Genomic DNA, 18,268 nt, shown 5'->3' with positions numbered 1-18,268 from the left:
AATTATTTTTGATAGTTTTAGCTGGAATGGAACACATACATGTAGACTATGTTTCTGGCCTGAATGTGTTAAAAAACACACTCCTAAAAGCAAAATTTGTGTTTTAGGAACAAGTTTGTGGAATTTGACATGAAGCCGGTATGTAAGAAATGTTACGAGAAGTTTCCTCTGGAGCTGAAGAAGAGACTCAAGAAGCTGGCGGAGACTGTAGGCCGCAAGTAGATCTCCTCGCCCACAGGGGGAGTCAAAGGATGGTCAATTGTTACATCTATGGTGCTTAGAGTAGGAACAGAGACCAAACTAAATCTTTACTGCAAATGATCTCGGATTAGTCGTAGAAGTGTGTCTTACGTGCTTGAGCTTTGTTTTTCCATGGCAGAAAGTAGCCAGCAGATTTTCTTTGGTCTCACACCAACAGATGTTCTTGTGTCTTAACACTCTGCAACCAAAACCAAACAAATACTTTTATATAGTTTATTGATATATATATGTACTTGCATGCTTTTCAAGATAATACTAGTTATATTCTCACTGTTCTGAGTGATTATTCAGCACGTTTGTCACTTCTGTTGCCTCATATGCAATGCCACAGAGCTTTTTCTCGAGGCTGAACCCCTTTCTGTGTCCTGACCGTGGGCCCAGTTTTGATGTATTGATCTGAGAGTTGTATTTGATTTTTAATGTATGCTCAAGCCTTATATTGCTAATGCATGATGTAATGATCCTGGAGCAACACAAGCTCTAAACCAAACTTTTTGCTCAGATGCTCAGTGCTGAGGCTGTGTAATATCCTCCCCAGCTTAAATGATCTTGCTTTATTAAAGCCCTCGCTGTGTTCTCGAAATATGCAATAAATTAGACCACTTGTATTTCTTCTGAGAGATTTATGAACTATGTTGACTGTCTTGAGTCATAACATCCTTGTCTTTTTCATTTTGTTCTAAACTTTAGTTTTATGAAATGCCTGCCTTATTTTTCTGGAGAAAAATGCCTTTTATACCCTTTGGATATAATGAACTTGTGCCTTGTGTATTATCTACATTGACAGTAATTACTTATGATTTTTTGTAACAATTGACTGAACTTAAACATGATTTGACAGTCTTTGATTTCATAATGTTTTTAAGTATGAAAGATATTTTAAAAGGAGACACTTAACATCGCTACATTTCTACTTACATTAATTCACATTATTATATTTTGATTGATTATGCATTTAGCTATTTGCTAATTTGTTTTTTAAAGCAATATTATTAGAGTCAGACATTTCATTTGAATTAACAGTCATTTTTAAAAGCCATTGCAAAACTACTTTATGAATTCATCAAGGTCTGCATTCACTGAATGACGCATTTTGGCAAAATATGTATTAATATGCTTGTTGGCAGCTTTTAAATAATAAATATCACGATGTTCTGTATGTAATATCAAAATATATTAATAAAGTATGCACTATTTCTTTCTAATGGGGTCCATGTCTATTAAGGTCAACTATATGCTAGTGTAGGGTAGACTGAGTACATTTGAGACGTGTGTACAGTTGAAACTCCTTAAATAACTTGCGTGCAAAAGAACCCTGAGCCGTGATTTTTTTGCTCCACACATGTGTATTAGCATTCTCTTTGGTCATGGAAAATTTGAAAGGTGTGTCTTTCCACTCCAAAGATATTGTCAAAAGTTTTTTTTTAAAAGGGACATCGCTACATTTCTACTTACATTAATTCACATTATTATATTTTGATTGATTATGCATTTAGCTATTTGCTAATTTGTTTTTTAAAGCAATATTATTAGAGTCAGACATTTCATTTGAATTAACAGTCATTTTTAAAAGCCATTGCAAAACTACTTTATGAATTCATCAAGGTCTGCATTCACTGAATGACGCATTTTGGCAAAATATGTATTAATATGCTTGTTGGCAGCTTTTAAATAATAAATATCACGATGTTCTGTATGTAATATCAAAATATATTAATAAAGTATGCACTATTTCTTTCTAATGGGGTCCATGTCTATTAAGGTCAACTATATGCTAGTGTAGGGTAGACTGAGTACATTTGAGACGTGTGTACAGTTGAAACTCCTTAAATAACTTTCGTGCAAAAGAACCCTGAGCCGTGATTTTTTTGCTCCACACATGTGTATTAGCATTCTCTTTGGTCATGGAAAATTTGAAAGGTGTGTCTTTCCACTCCAAAGATATTGTCAAAAGTTTTTTTTTAAAAGGGAAGATTTTCATTTTACCATGTCCCTTCCACAATGAATAGCTTATTATCCTTTTATGACTGTTAAACTTCACCTATATCATTGCAAGCATTACTCTGTGCTCTAAAAATAGACATATTTTATGATATTGTGCCATGCAAGGTCTTTGCATAATCTAGAGAAACATGCGAGTATGTCAGTGGGGTACGGTTGAGACACAGTGTATCAGCTGTACCCAGACAGGTGTCCTATTGCTTCACATGCTGTTTAGCTGTACAGTGTTATGATAATAGGTTAAAAGTCACATTTACACACATGCTATGCAAATTATGTTTAAAAAATTGTATTTGTGATGTTTCAACTGTCTATTATTAATGGACATATTTTCTAACATGAATGTTAAAAGGATAGCATAGCATTTTGTGAAATATACAAGGTTGAAAAGTGGGTACAGTTGATACACCCTTTATATCCTATGTATGCAGTAACAGTTCCATCAGAAAATAAGATGCCTATTCAGAGGCTGTGTGTGTGTACTGGTATTATACGTTATGGGGACCAAATGTCCCCACAAGTATAATACCAGTAAATTCTAACCTTATGGGAAAATTTTGTTAGGTCCCTGTGAGGAAACAAGCTTAAAAATCATACAGAATGATTAAAAATGTAAAAATACAGAAAGTTTTGAGTAATGGGTATTGGTTTAGGGGTCGGTTTATAGAATATACAGGTATGTAGAGGAATAAAATATACTGTCTGTACAGTATAAAAACCACTACGCTTATGGAATGTCCCTATAATGTTAGAAACACCTGTATGTGTGTGTGTGTACTGGTTTATATGGTTTATGAAGACACAAATGTGTATAATGACATGGGTACTACAATGCAAACATGGTTTATGAGGACACTTCCTGTGTCCCCGTAAAACAACAGGCTGAAAAAACATACAAAACGTTGTTTTGTGAAATTGCCAGTAGTTTTCTGTAAGGGGTAGGTTTAGGTGTAGGGTGATAGAAAATACAGTTTGTACAGTATAAAAACCATTACGCCTATGGAGAGTTCCCGTAAACCACAAATGCAAGTGTGTGTGTGTGTGTGTGTGTTAGGCAATGTAGTCAGTGTGGACTTTATTTTTGTTGTTTTCCATGACAATTTACGTTGTTATTTTTACTGTTATGTTTACATTTGCACTGTTTGCCATATTTTTCTAGTGTTAAATATTTTGTTTAACTGAATCTGAATTAAATAAAGTGAATAAATAAATCTGAATTAAAAAAACAAATTGCACAACTGCAATTTATTACATTTGCAATAAATGGTTAGCCAGCTTTAGAGCATTAAGAATGGGTGTCTCAACTGTACCATATAGGGTACAGTTGAGACAAAAATGCACCTTATGTTTATGAGCTAATTGTGGAAAATATAAACTACTTATGGCTATAATTAATGATATTTTAGTACATAAGCAAAAGAAATATCACTTAATTTTGGCATCTAGTTTTTGTGTAGTGATGAAAAAGGCAGAAAGTGTCTCTACTGTACTCAGTCTACCCTACTCTTAAAAATGTGCAAAACTAACTTTTAGCAGACAACAGCCTTCAACCTACATGCATTTGCAGTCAATAGTCTATATATACTGATGACTCAACTTGCACTTCAAGAAAATGCGAAGGCACAATAGTAAAATCTCACATGCAATATTCTAATATATCTGAACTGCATGAAATAAAAGACCAGTACAGACTTGTAGCATTTTGTGTTTAATATAGGGAAAACGTCATGGGAATATGTCACCAGGTGGCGCCGCTACACTAGACAAGAATCTTATAACTAAAGTATTCAAGGAAAGTTGCATTTCGTTTGGAAGAGACACTCAGTCCTACTGTAAACTCTTTAATACTGTCTCTTCATTCTCTAGTTTCCCTTTAGAATTACACTTGAGTTGAAGTGCATCATGGTTGAATGGTTTCATTCAAAAGATTTTGAAAAAAAAGAAAAGAGATGCAATGCATATTTGGTGCTCTGAGATGGATTGAACTAAATAAACAACTAGGCTACTTGCTATCACTGAACCGCTGAACAGACTCGCTGTCTTACCCTCTGAAGCTGTGCTGCTAAGTACAGATGAAACAATACCTCTGATTCTATTATTGTAGCTCAACAGCAGAAGTGAGAAAAGCAGAAAAATATTATCTGGGTGTCGCCTCGCCTCTGTCATCATTTACAATGGCAGTAATTTACATTCAGCCGCGCTAATTTCTGTGCTCTCGAGGGCTGCAGCAATTCGTCATTTCCCTGCGAGCATCTCTTCCTCTGTGGAGTCTTTTCAAATGAAACGAGAAAAGGAAATGACAAAGAACAATGAGACACATTCAAAAAGTTCTCAAAGACAGCAATTGAAGAGGGTGGATTTGACTAGTTCGTTTCCTCAGAGATAGTCTTCAACAATACATGTCTTCACGGCAGGGCTGTAATTCCTCAGTGTTTACCTCAACCTCAGTGTTGTTTGTTAGTTCATAGATAGATGGACGGACAGACAGACAGATTTGCATTCACAGAGTTGCTAATAACATATCTTCAGTTAAAATCTGGGCAATTAAATATGCGTGTATAAAAGTCATTGAATAGTTTTAATTTTCAGATTCTGCTTTGTCATCATTTATTCAGTTATTGAACTAAACTGTCAACATAACATAGCTAGGCTATATATACCCTACAGGCAGGGGCGGATTTAGTGAATTGGGGGCCCCAGGCAAAATGTAGGAATGGGGCACTATACATTTGCACACATTTACCTAGAACAACCTTGAGGTTCCTTTTTTGTTGTGATGCTGCTGCTTAATGGTGCCCCATAGTTGTGTCCAATGTTTCTACATTTGTCATCTACATGCTATAATGGCTTTCTTTCATGTTTTAGACCACAAAATAGCAATTGATTAATAGTTGAGATACAGGTTTTCACAAAAACAAAAGAAATTATAAAATGACAAACCTCACAATTGAGCCTTTAAACCATTTTTTTTTAAGAAAAGGGATGAGTCAGAAGTTTAAATTATTATATTGATTAAAAACGGGGTTATGTGGGTGGATTTTCGAATTGGTCTGAACAAAAACTGCAGATGGGCTTATTGAAAATGCACATTCATTCTCTGCCAGCAGGAGGCGCTTTTGGAGTGGCAGAAATATAGCGTTTTCCCCGGTAACGGCTGTAAGCAAAGCAGCACTAATCTAATTCTAAACTTTAAAATACATTTATTTGTAGTTATTTTAACTACACATTTAAATGAAACTGAAAAAAATAAAGAAAAGGAAATTATACACACACCCAAGGATTATATCAACCAAAAAAAGTAACTGTATGCGTCCTCTACTTGGGTCCTTCTCATAAATGAGTAAGCGACGTTTAAAACGATAAACATATAATACGCACTGTTGCTCAATATTTAATTACAGCCTCAGATGCATGATATTTTCATTTGCTACAAGCAGTATACACTAGAAGCACATTCAACTCACACACGCAGACATTTGTCATGGTAATAAAAACCGTGAACAGCAACCGTTAACATGTCCGCGCTTAATGCACATCTTGAATATGAAAACCATTTTAGAGGGCCCTTGGCTTTTGGGGGCCCAAGGCGGTCGCCTACCTTTGCCTAATGGGTAAGTCCGCCTCTGCCTACAGGCTACCTATAGGCTACTGTCATAACGTCCTTTAAGGCAGTGAATCTCAACCTTTTGGTGTACCGGACCCCAGTCCAATTCAGAACCATCCTCATGGACCCCCAGAACAAAATTGACTCGTATCATTTGTGTCTTTGTGAGGACCAAATGCAGTCAAGTATAATTCACGTTAGCTGACTTGTCCAGTATTTGGCCATATCATCAGCTATATTGGATTTTTCTTTCATGGGAACATGTCATGTCAAAATGTACAAAATTTATACAAAAATTCATTCTTTATACGGACCCCCTGGCCTTATGTCAAGGACCACTAGGGGTCCACGGACCCCTGGTTGAGAAACACTGCTTTAAGGCATACAGTCTATAAAAGTTATAGGGGGCTTCTTACCCCTCTTTTAATAAGATACATTTTGTGCTACAACTGAATTAAAATTGTTCTATTTATTTCCTATAATAATACATTGGCTGATGCATGATCACCCTGCATGCTAAACTTATATCTAAATATGCTTCAATTTAAAAGTAAATCCACCTTGTCCCTATTTTACCCTAAAAAAAATTCAATATTCATAAAAATAAACAGATAAATAAAATATTTGATTTGAATAAATATATGAAAGAAAACATCTGATTAAAATAAGAAAATAAATGAGTAAATAAATAATACATTAGTACAGTGTACATTGCAGTACAGTGCTGTGAGTAGAAAAGAATGTAATAGCTTAATATAAACGTTTAATATATATATATTTAGACATTTATAATATTTATTGGGTCTTTATCCAAGAAACTATAGATGCCTTTAAAATTTTAGGATGAGGTCCCTCGCACGACACACACACACACATACTATATAATATAATGTTTTAATAAAATATATAATTACATTTGGTCCCCCTCAATCCTGAATATGTGGTTACATCCTTACATTATTGCATAGCACTGTTTCTCTTCACTGAGCGGCCTTTTAATAAACATCTTTAATTTTTATCCAGACACACTGGGCCGAATAGACTTTACTCTCCCTGTTCATTGATTATGTTGCGCCTTTATGAAAGCACCATAAAAAAAAATCTTAACTACATTTTTGAAATATAGGCTAGCTGCAAGCCAGAAGTGTATAGTGTCTGCTAATTAAGGATTTACATCAAACCAGATATTTATTGTGGAGCCCACAGTGCATTTGGTTTGTTGATCGGTGTTTAAAAATCATGCTGTGCCCAGAGGCCGATTCTAGTGTGAATGAAGTATAAGAAAAGAAAATATAGAGCCTGTGTCCATGAGAGTAGCCGACTTTAATTATTCATGCTGAGTGGGAATAGTCATACTTGCTACACTTTGTTATTTAACGATAGGACACATTGATTGACTAGCGTAGACGCTTGGTACTCCTGCATGTTTTGGATCAATTTGTGTGTGTAGGAGAAAGAAAGAAGGCTGAAAAGAGAGACGGACTGATGGAAACAGTGAGGCTCAGGACTGCGGGGAGTTATGGCAAAGGACTGAAAATCTATCATGGTGACAGTATGCATGGAAAACGTCAATATGTGTCACACACAAAAAACCTTCCGGGTGGATAAAGGAAAGCGACAAGCGCAGAGCCGGGGATCTGTGTGCAGAAACACAGGTGCAGCCGTGCTTATCGGGTTTCTGGTTGTCCAAACATAGCCTAGTTCATTTTTTTTAATTAATATTATTGATCCGGCGAGGAAAATTATGGTAGCCCACTCAATGATATCAAAGTTGCTTTTCTCTTCACTAAAAGTTTAGAGAGGGAAACGTCTGGGGAAGTGCAGCCAGGATGTGTGGGCTCGCATTAATGGCGTCTCTTCTATATATGCTCCAGCATATGTGACTGAGAAGTGTTCTCGACATCTTGTACTTGTCAAATCGTCTACTTTTTGTCTCCTTAATTAGCATATTGAGAGGAGTACCATCATGGCAGGTGCCCTGAGCTGCTGGTTTCTGGTTTTACTTACACTCTCAAGTGGAGATTTTTGAATGCAACCAGACATCTTCATCGCAAGCTATTGAGGTAAAGAGGAAGCAGGATTTCAGAGTTGTATAATTGACATAATTATCTGCGAATAAGTCGATTCTTTGTGCCAACACTATTTCTAGACGTTGCTTCTTTTCTACGTCCCATCAGGCCAGATCTCTCTCTCTCTCAAGATGAAGCCAAGTGAATCTAAATGGGATGCATGTTTTATTCAGGAGGCAAGTGATATCATGGCTTGTGCATCAGGGAAAAAAAGTGTGCTTGAGTGTTTTTGTTTGGGTTGGTGTTTGATTGGAAGTCACTAAAGTGAAATTACTTTACCTATTGATTTTTCAGGCTCATTTTCTTGCGATTTAGGAACACGGCAGAAAGGAAATGCTTTCACGGATATCTTACTTAAGAATGGCATTAAATCTACAGCATGTAATGAACCTGTGAAATGTGGGGGGTGAATTAGATGTTGTGAGTTTGAGATGCCAATGTTTAATTGCATCATTCATCAGTGTGACAGCAAGTTTTGCTCAGTTTTGGGCAAATTTGGTCTGAGGACGTTCCTGTAGTAACATAAAGCTAAAGCATCTGTTTTGTGGACACGAAGGAGATTATATTCCCTAAATATATTTTTCTTTTTCTTTCCAATTTTCAACAGGCAGTTTCCTATACCAGGATGTCATCTGGGAGGTAAAGATCAACTAGTTGTTTTGTCATTTAAAGGGGTCATATGATGCGATTAAAATTTTTCCTTTCTCTTTGGAGTGTTACAAGCTCTTGGTGCATAAAGAAGATCTGTAAAGTTGCAAAGACTAACGTCTCAAATCCAAAGAGATATTCTTTATAAAAGTTCAGAGTCAGCCACACCTACCTAAAACGGCTCGATCTAACACGCCCCCACATATCTACCTCACTATGTGGGAAGATTTGCATAACGCCGCCCAAATGTTCACGCAAAGAAAGAAAGCGTAACTTTTATTCTCACTGTAGTATTGTTGACGCTGCAGCCATGTCGTGAAGGCGCTGTGTGCTTCGTTTGTGAAAGCGAAACTACTTTGTTTGGTCTTCCAAAACAGGATGATATCCGCTTCGTCATGTCTAGAGCTGATCTGTGCTGGTTGCTGAGGGAATACATCAACTTTCACCGTGGACAAAGCGGAGTCCAGCCTGGGGTCCGTCACATGTGGTTGCCGCACATTCGTCGCATCCGCCGGGCGCGCCGTTCTCGACCCCGTTGTCTCAGCTCACTCTAGCCCGGCCTCAGCTCACTCTATCCCGGCCTCAGCGCACACTAAGCCGGGGCTTCCCCTCACGCTAGGCCGCTGTGTTTTTCGTTGTGAAAGCGAAACTACTTTGTTTGGTCTTCCAAAAGAGGACACGACTACAAATCAGTGGTTAAGTTGTATTTACAACACTGTTCCAGAACAGTTTAACCCAAATATCCAGATGTGTGCAGCACATTTTATGGAGGACTTTACTGATCCTGGGAGAGTAACGTTAGACTATAATCTGAAGTAAGTTCTGACTCACGTAAGTACGTTTTCATTTAAAGGATTTGCCACTGATGATTCAAATGCGAGTTTTGGGCAGTAGAATAGCACTTGTTGTTTGTCATTTCTCCGATCACAAATGCAGACAGAGTTTTATGTTTACGCGGCACGATGCAATGCAACGCAATGCGTAAAAAGACAGTATAAGTCATTATAATCAGTAATTATGTCCCCACTGGATGCAACAAATGCCTCGTTTGTAATGGGTTTTAACGTTTTTGTCTCGTCGCTCCAGCCGGGACACGGCATCAACAGTATGGTGAGGGGCATAAAATTTTTCGGCCAATCAGGTATTTAGTCAGGAACAGGTATTCGGCCAATCACAACGCATTGGATAGCTGGCCAATTACAGCACACCTCGCTTTTTCAGACCAATGAGCTTTGTAAAAATCTATGCGTTTCAAAAAGGCGGGGCATAGATGAGAAACAATAATGTACAGTATGTGGAAAATAATGTGTTTTTTGAACTTTAAACCGCATAAACATTTCATTACACCAAATACACAAAATAATGTTCTTTTTAGCAGCATCATATGACCCCTTTAAAAAACAACGCATGGAAATTGAAATTTCTGAGCATGGAGGTCTACATGAATGCCTCAGTTAATTCTAGTGAAGGATGTCACAATTAATTCTAGTGAATCTTAACCGTGGATTAATGTCTATTTTAACCCCAGATTTTAAGCCAGAGTGGGTTATGCAACATTTCACAGTTGCAAGGATTTTGCAAGAAGGATGGCGACATTTAAACAATTGGTTATGAAGCCCTTTTCAAGGTAGACAGTTTGCAGAGCATAAATGTTTAAATTTTACATTTATGCATTTGAATGTGCTTTTAACCAAAGCACCGCACATTGCATTCAGAGTATACATTTTATCTGTTCATGCTTTCCTTGGGAATCAGACTGATGCTCTACTATTTGAGCAAAAGGAATGTATGTGACAAAATCAACCAATCATGCAAAAACTTTTAATGTGCTACGTTTAGTTTTTACCATCTGAGCAATAATGCTCTTCTGCAATAAGTAAATAAATATAAGTGATATGCTAATGCATCTTTGCAATAAATAAATAAATAAATAAAACATGCTCCTCTGCAATAAATGAAGTGGCATACTCCTCCACATTTGCTTTAATTTGGTCTTTGTTTCACAAGAAAACCACAGTGGATTTATGTGACAACATGTCACAGATGGAGTTATTTAAACAGATTGTGTGCTTGTTGCACACTGTATTTGTCCAATCAAAGTTATAAATCTTGTCAATTAGTAATGTAAATAAGAATGTTAACCATGATTTTCAAATTTACAGTGTTAAATTTCAAAACCTGACCACCTGGGCGTAATAACCATCCAGTACTGTACAGTGTGAAACATTCCTATAGCTCAACCAAGGTTCTGTTTCAGGGAATGCACATACTGGAAAAATAGCTTGAAGTCACTGTAAAGCATCTGCCAAATGCCTAAAATGTACATGGAACAAGATAACCCAGGGTTAAAAATTATATCCCAGAGTTATAAATTTCACATGTGAATGGTTTGCTTAAAGATCTGACAGCACTGCTCCACCTAAAACAACCTATAACTTTGCTCCATCTAGAATGGGATAACTTTCCTGCACCGTTACCTTTGACAAGTAAAGGTTAAACGATTACAGCAATGTTATTTATTTTAAGGTTTAAAGTGAAGTCGTGTTTAACATTATGTAGGCCTATTCTTGAAAACGAGCTGGCAGCAGAAATCACAACAAAACGAAATGTTATAATTTCATAAGTAAACAATTTAATAAAGCAATTGAAAACAAGTTAATTAATGTGACAACTAAAAACTAATAAAATTAATGCCGCGATTTCAATATTCATAAGGATTAATTGTCAATACGTCAGTTTTGTACGTTAAAATGCTGAAAATACGTCAGTTTCGTACGTTTAGAGGCTGAAAATACGTAAGTATTGTACATTTTAGTGCCTGTAAAAACGTAAGTAAATGTACGTTTTATAGAACCACATTTTACGTAAAATACATACGAATTATCATGAGATCACGTTGAACATTCCTATAGCTCAACCAAGGTTCTGTTTCAGGGAATGCACATACTGGAAAAATAGCTTGAAGTCACTGTAAAGCATCTGCCAAATGCCTAAAATGTACATGGAACAAGATAACCCAGGGTTAAAAATTATATCCCAGAGTTATAAATTTCACATGTGAATGGTTTGCTTAAAGATCTGACAGCACTGCTCCACCTAAAACAACCTATAACTTTGCTCCATCTAGAATGGGATAACTTTCCTGCACCGTTACCTTGTCAAAAATGCCAATAAAGTAAAGTCTTCATTGCATCCAGGCCTTCTGAGGAACATAACGGGACGACAGTGCACCAAATTCACAACCCTCCCCAAGGGGTCACACTGACAGTATCCCATTTCTCTCGCTGTATTCTCTGTCTACAAATCCTAGTAAGCTAAAAGCAGATAATTTGTTTCAGACAGAGCACAGTATAAGAGCTCTCCTGGCTTTGTGAGCCATCACACTGAATCCCACCTCAAATAAAAGAGGCATGGGAAAGTAACTTTATGCAGGATTTTTTGACATTGCGAAGGTGTTAACAGAGCTTAACCTTCTGCGGGTTTAATTTGCTCAGGTGCCTGTTTAAATGTCATCGCTGGCCTCCTGATTGAAGACTCCCTTCCTTGCTGTATTTAGATGAAGTTATTAAACATCTCTAGTCTGCCATTTATGTAATGTCTTGGTATATTAGCAGGTGTTAGGTTAGAGCTGTGAAGTGAAAAATGAAGAAGAGCATACAGACCTTTAGGTTTTTTTTTTTTTTTTTTAAATCAAAGTCCATTCAAACACATCTACTAGACATAAGACACAATTTACAGAAAATATTTTAATGAAAAATTAAGAGTCCATACATATACATGCACAAGAACTTTTCTACAGACTAACAGATTTGATTCAGAAGCTATCAAATCAATTCTCAACTCCAATTCATTTAGGTTCATATTTCAGTTATAGCCTGCTGTCCATGCTGCTTATGAAAGAAATGAGCTGCTAATACTGTGAATTCCACATGGCAGTGTTTTAGACTGATTCAAACCGGTAACTCATCTTTTACTATTTACTAAAAAGAACCGGCTGTTTCAGTATTCGGGCTGCAGTGGTGGCATGGTATGTTTTTGATTCAACAAAAAGAAGTTATTTATTTTAGGGAATTGGTCTACACTGGTGGTGATGTATATTTTTGATTCACAAAAACGAATCAACTCATTGGAGTCATTTGGTAGTGAATCGAATAACACTTGTTGGGTTGAATCATTGTTTTTGCACTTGGCCAACAAAACAACATTTCTTGCCATTATTTTGCGATAAACTCGTGCACTATTTAGTACATGACATTCGTTATAGTCTGTGAACTCACATTCTCAACTGTCGTGGCATTAAAGATTCAGGAGAGGCAGCATAGATTGAGCAGCAGAACGAATACATTGAACGAATACAGGCAGAATACAACGAATACAAGATATTAGCATAGTCAGTGAATATCAAAAGTCAAAACGTGATTGGTTCTCATGTGTCTTGCCATTGACATCAAACATTAAAAAGTTGACAGTTCACCCAAAAATGAAAATGATTCATTAGACATTGGTAACGGTCATGTATTCCCCCCCCCCCCCCCCAGCTTGAGGTTGAGTAAATGATGACAGAATTTCCTTTTTTGGGTGAACTATCCCTTTAAACCTGTTCTTGATTTGAGCTTCTGTTCTTTACATAAAAAGATGAATGCTTACACATTTCTAACAGATACTGGTATAATAGATCTCCTTTTTTGTGAAAACAATACATTGGATGAGAAAATTACATAATTGTCATTTTTGGGTGAGCTATTCCTTTAATGCGCTCATGCAGTTTTAAGGATTCTGCCCTCTGCTGACATTTTCAAGCAATCTGATTAAGGCTGACCTGTGCTCTGTTAACCTTTAGCATATTGCATCGTATGTTCTGTGTGTCTGAACTGAATCTGGCCTTCCTGATGAGATGGCAAGAAACAGCGAGAGAAACAACAGGGAAAGGCACGCCATTGATTTGCTATCCAACTCCGCTGCCGTAATCACCTGATTGTTCCAGACAAATATAGAGGGGTATCGACGAGAATACCAAATTAGATCTCTCTCTCCTCTGGCCTGCTCGCAACAGAACACATTTTCCTCAACCAAATGCTGTGTAACAAAGAGCTATATTTAAACAAAACCAGGACATTTGGCTTTTTGTGTGTGTGTGTGTGTGTGTGTGTGTGTGGCAGCTTTGATCATTTTAAATTAATTTTGCAGAGAGCACTGCCAAAATAATGAGCAAGAGCGTGTGGTTTTGCCTACATTTTGGGGAAATAATGTCCCCAAAAGAATAGTAAAACCTGAAATTTTCTACATTGAGGGGACAAGCCAATAGACCCCATGAGGAAAATGGTTTCTAAAAAATAAAAGCCATCTGCAGTGAATGAGTGTCATCAGAATGAAATAAAAACATCATGATAGTGGACTTTTACAGATGCACAGCTTTTCATTTCACGAGACATTAATTGATTAACTGTTGTGTAGATTGCTTGTGGATTACTATGATGTTTTTATCAGATGTTTGGACTCTCATTCTGATGGCACCCATTCACTGGTGAGCAAGTGATCTGTACTGATGAAGAAACTAGCTCATCTACATCTTGAATGGCCTGAGAATAAGTACATTTCATTTTTTTTTTTTTTTTGGTGAATTGTTCATTCAATGAAAACTCACCACCATGACAGAAAAACAAATGTGTGTATATGTTACGTGCCCATGGACTCTTTAGGTCAGGGAGGCAGAATTTGTACTTGCTGTAATATATTATGAAGTGACTGTTCAGTTTAAGAGCTACATTTAGCCAATGGGTAAAGCAAGGAGCACTTTACTATGCATATCTTGAAGAGAAAATTCCCATAATTCTTTTCAATAAAACTTGTAAGGTTGTTAACAAGACTAAAAATTCATAAGAAGGACATTTGCAAATATCCTCATTAGGGCGAAGTCTGGAAACTTACCACACTATAGTTTTACTAGCTCTAAACAAATCCCTATATTGCCTTTGGGCTGTCACGTAGTTTCCTACTAATTAACTGGATATTTTAATAGATGTGCTTCTTTTTACTAAAGCAAATGTCTCTTCAAAAGTAACACTTGGTCTAAACTAACACAGCAACTTCTTAAATTTTTTTTCCTTCTCTCTCTCTTATAATCAACACATCTAATTTTTAACACACTTTAGTGCACTTCAGATGACTTTGCTTCTTGTTATTGATTATTTAAAGACTCTTTTGTGCTCATTTACTTTGGTCACTGTTGGGAAAGCTTGAAAACTAAAAACTCTACACATAATTTAAAAGTAGCTAAACTAAAATAGAGTTAGTTTAGTTACGCTGCTACATTCAGCTACTCTGTTTGGTAGTAATATAATTAAAAGACCCTTGAATTTATATGTGGTTCTTCTTTGCATTTGTGTCTTTGCTTAATTATGTGAACTCGGCTATCTGTCCAGGGAACTGGCATTAATATGACAATGTGATTTAATTACTACTTTTTTCTTCCAACGTTGCTTTGGTGAGTGTTTATAAAAGCTTAAAATGTAAATACAAATTCTGTTTGCTCTTTCTAAAGGTTAAGCATGTTTTGCTATTCGTCTCGTAATTTGCACATTAGGCTACCTGATGTGAAATTTGCATAATGGCTATGGATTCAGGCTGATCACACAAATGTTTCATGTCCATTCCCAAATCGGTATATGAACTGGAGATTAAATGAAGCACCGGTTTTGCTCCATAGCCATTGCTCCAGGCTGCTTTGGAAAGACTTGATCTGAAATGAGTGAATGTTCATTTGTACGAAAAGCATCTGCTAGAGCAGTAGCATAATAGTCTACAGATTGTGTGTTTCATGGAAAAGGTTGAGGGTTGTTTGAAAATGTTGATTGAAGCTTTAATGGTGTAATGATGAGAGGTTACGGGCTGATTATGTGGTGTGCCATTTCAGGTAGTGGAGTGTGGGTAGTTTGTCTTCATGCACACGTACACACTCACACAAAGCACACAGAACAAAAAAGTATATTTAAACTGAATTGGCAGTAAATGACTAAATGTTCATTAAAAAGCTCTTATATGGTTATCATCTGTTTCTATAGCAAATTTAAAGGTACAATCATGTATGAAAAGGAATATTACCCTCATTAAAAAAGTAAAGCGCATTTCACCACAAATGTAAATTCTATAATTATTTTCTTGCTCTCATGTTGTTTGAAACCTGTATGACTTTCTGTCTTCCTTGAAACACATTTTTTTCAAGAATATTATGCCTAAACGTCTTCATATGTAAAAGTAAATGATGCCTGGGACTGTCAAGCTCCAAAACAACAAATAAACAAACAAATAAACCCTATGTTTTGTCTTGGTACAATAGAATTAAATTGCTTTAAAGTCACCTTGACCAGATCTGGGTAGATTACTTACAAATTGTAGTCCATTACTGATTACAGATTACATGATGAAAACTGTAGTTATTAACATAATCTAGTAGGTTAATTATTTTAGGAGTATTCTGACTACTTTTTAGATTACTTTTTTTTTTATCTAACTTGATTTAAAATAATCATTAAACGTGCCATATTGTTTAAAAAAATGAAAGAGGAAGATAATATATTACATTTGTTTTATATTAACATCATAAATGCATTAAACATTACATTACTTAACAGTGTTTCCCACACTGGTCGTTGATAAAAAGCTAATAATGTGTAAATGTGTGGTTAAATTACTGAAATATTATTTTTCTCATAGATATTTAAAGTAAATATTTCATGTCAAAAAGGTTTGGCTTACAAAAAAACATTTGGGAATACCTGCATTACAGGAACCAACATTAATAAACATGACATTACACACCCAGAGTCTGTCAGGTTTGAAATATTTTTGTCCAGATTTCCAGAATTAACAGTTACCTAAGGTCACTGGATATGATGAAGACATAAAGTTTCGCAGCTATACATCACCAGTGTTTAGAAACATGCATGATTATTTCTTTCATACACAGTCTTATTGAGAGGTGCTTTTTTCACCTAAATTCAGAAGCATGCTTTGCAAATTCATTAAGATGACATTTAAATGACAATTCTATATTGTGAAAAAGCTAAATGGTATGACACAGTAGGATTTTTAGAGAGGAAATTTTAAAGAGAAAAAAAGAAGAATTAGGGAGACACAAATTATGAATGCTCTACTGCTATTGTGTGAATAATATGTAACCATGAAATCCATAAAAAAACTTTCATCTGGTTATGAGCATTTTAAAATTTAATATACTCTAATTACGAGTACTTGGTTTTTGGAATCTAACCATGTAATCCAGATTTCATGTAATCAGTTACTACCAGCTCTTCCTGGGACTATTAAACAAGCATGCAAGCAAACAAATGCTAGTGAAATTATGTAATATAAAATAAATAATGTTTTGTCTTAATACAATAGAAATAAATAGATTTAAAGTCCCTATTCCAGTAATTAAAATCACTGCTGGTAATGGTGTTAACCAGTACAAAAAGTCTGACATATACATAAAACAGCCTGGCATAACTATTTGTCATTTAAAAATATTAGTGCTGCAGTTTCAGGTTCAAAGTACACTTTAATGGAGTTTCCATTTCCTGTATTACTTTAATTGTGTATTGATTTTATTTCCCCAGAGGCATAACCACGCTTTTGAAGTGGCCTAAATTCCCAGAAACCCACTATGTCAAATACAAGCCTTAGAGACTCCCGATCAGCAGTTTACAGAGATGCGGGGACCCCATCAAAGCTTAAGTGGCTGATTTGGAGCAATTCCAACATGTATTAACTTTGAGTAGTAATTGTTACTTTTTGTGCTATTGAGTTTTTATGCGTTGTCCACACTGAACACATTGAATACCTATATGCTCTCAGAGGGAAAGAGAGGGAAATTACTCAAATTAACTCTAACTAGACTTTATTTTTCTGGGGGAAAAGTGTAACTCATGCAAAACTTCAAAGGTAGATATATTATAGGTGGTCAGCAAGGCATTGCTATGCTATTTTATATTTACTGGATGTTCTGGGTGGTTTCCTGGCCCTGGTCAATAAACCCGTCCACAAGTTTCTAAAGGACTTTTCACACTGCGCTTAACACCAGTTTAAAGTTGTTCTTCTAACCCGCTTTTAGCCCTCGAGGTACGTTTTAGATGTGTTACACCATGCCGTGACATGCGATAAAAAGTATCTTTTCCATGTTAATCAGAGGTTTTATCCTAACTAGCCGCAACAGTGAAATATCTATTTTAGTTTCTATTTCCGCGACATTGCGGCTGGAACAACAACATACAAACTAACTGACAGTAGATAATCTCTACAGAATATGTGCTTTATTCAAACTTAAACATATCTAATGTCACTCAGTATGTATATTTCATAATGTTTAAAAGATTTACTATGAATTAGATTATAAACGTATCCATTTCGTTGCAAGTGCAGTGTGCTTCCAGAGAGAGCCTGCCCACACACGCTTCTGATTGGCTGTAATATTTGATTGATTCTGTTGCGCCGCGTTGGTGTGTTGCGTATGGTGTGGACACTCAAATTGCTTGTCGCTGGAATCTTGTCGTGTGTAGTTAGGACACGGTGTAAATTAAAAGCGGGTTAGCCGCACTTTTTACCCACATGGAACCCTACTCTGGTTAGCACAGATTTTTCTGGTTTTAAGTTTGCATTGCAGTGCCAAACGTGTACAGTGTCAAGTAAT

The sequence above is a fragment of the Sinocyclocheilus grahami genome, unplaced genomic scaffold, assembly GCF_001515645.1.
Source record: "Sinocyclocheilus grahami isolate Dianchi unplaced genomic scaffold, SAMN03320097.WGS_v1.1 scaffold3.1, whole genome shotgun sequence".
In the NCBI taxonomy this organism is placed as follows: Eukaryota; Metazoa; Chordata; class Actinopteri; order Cypriniformes; family Cyprinidae; genus Sinocyclocheilus; species Sinocyclocheilus grahami.
The sequence above is the reverse complement of the archived record's forward strand: the minus strand, read 5'-3'. Positions refer to the sequence as shown.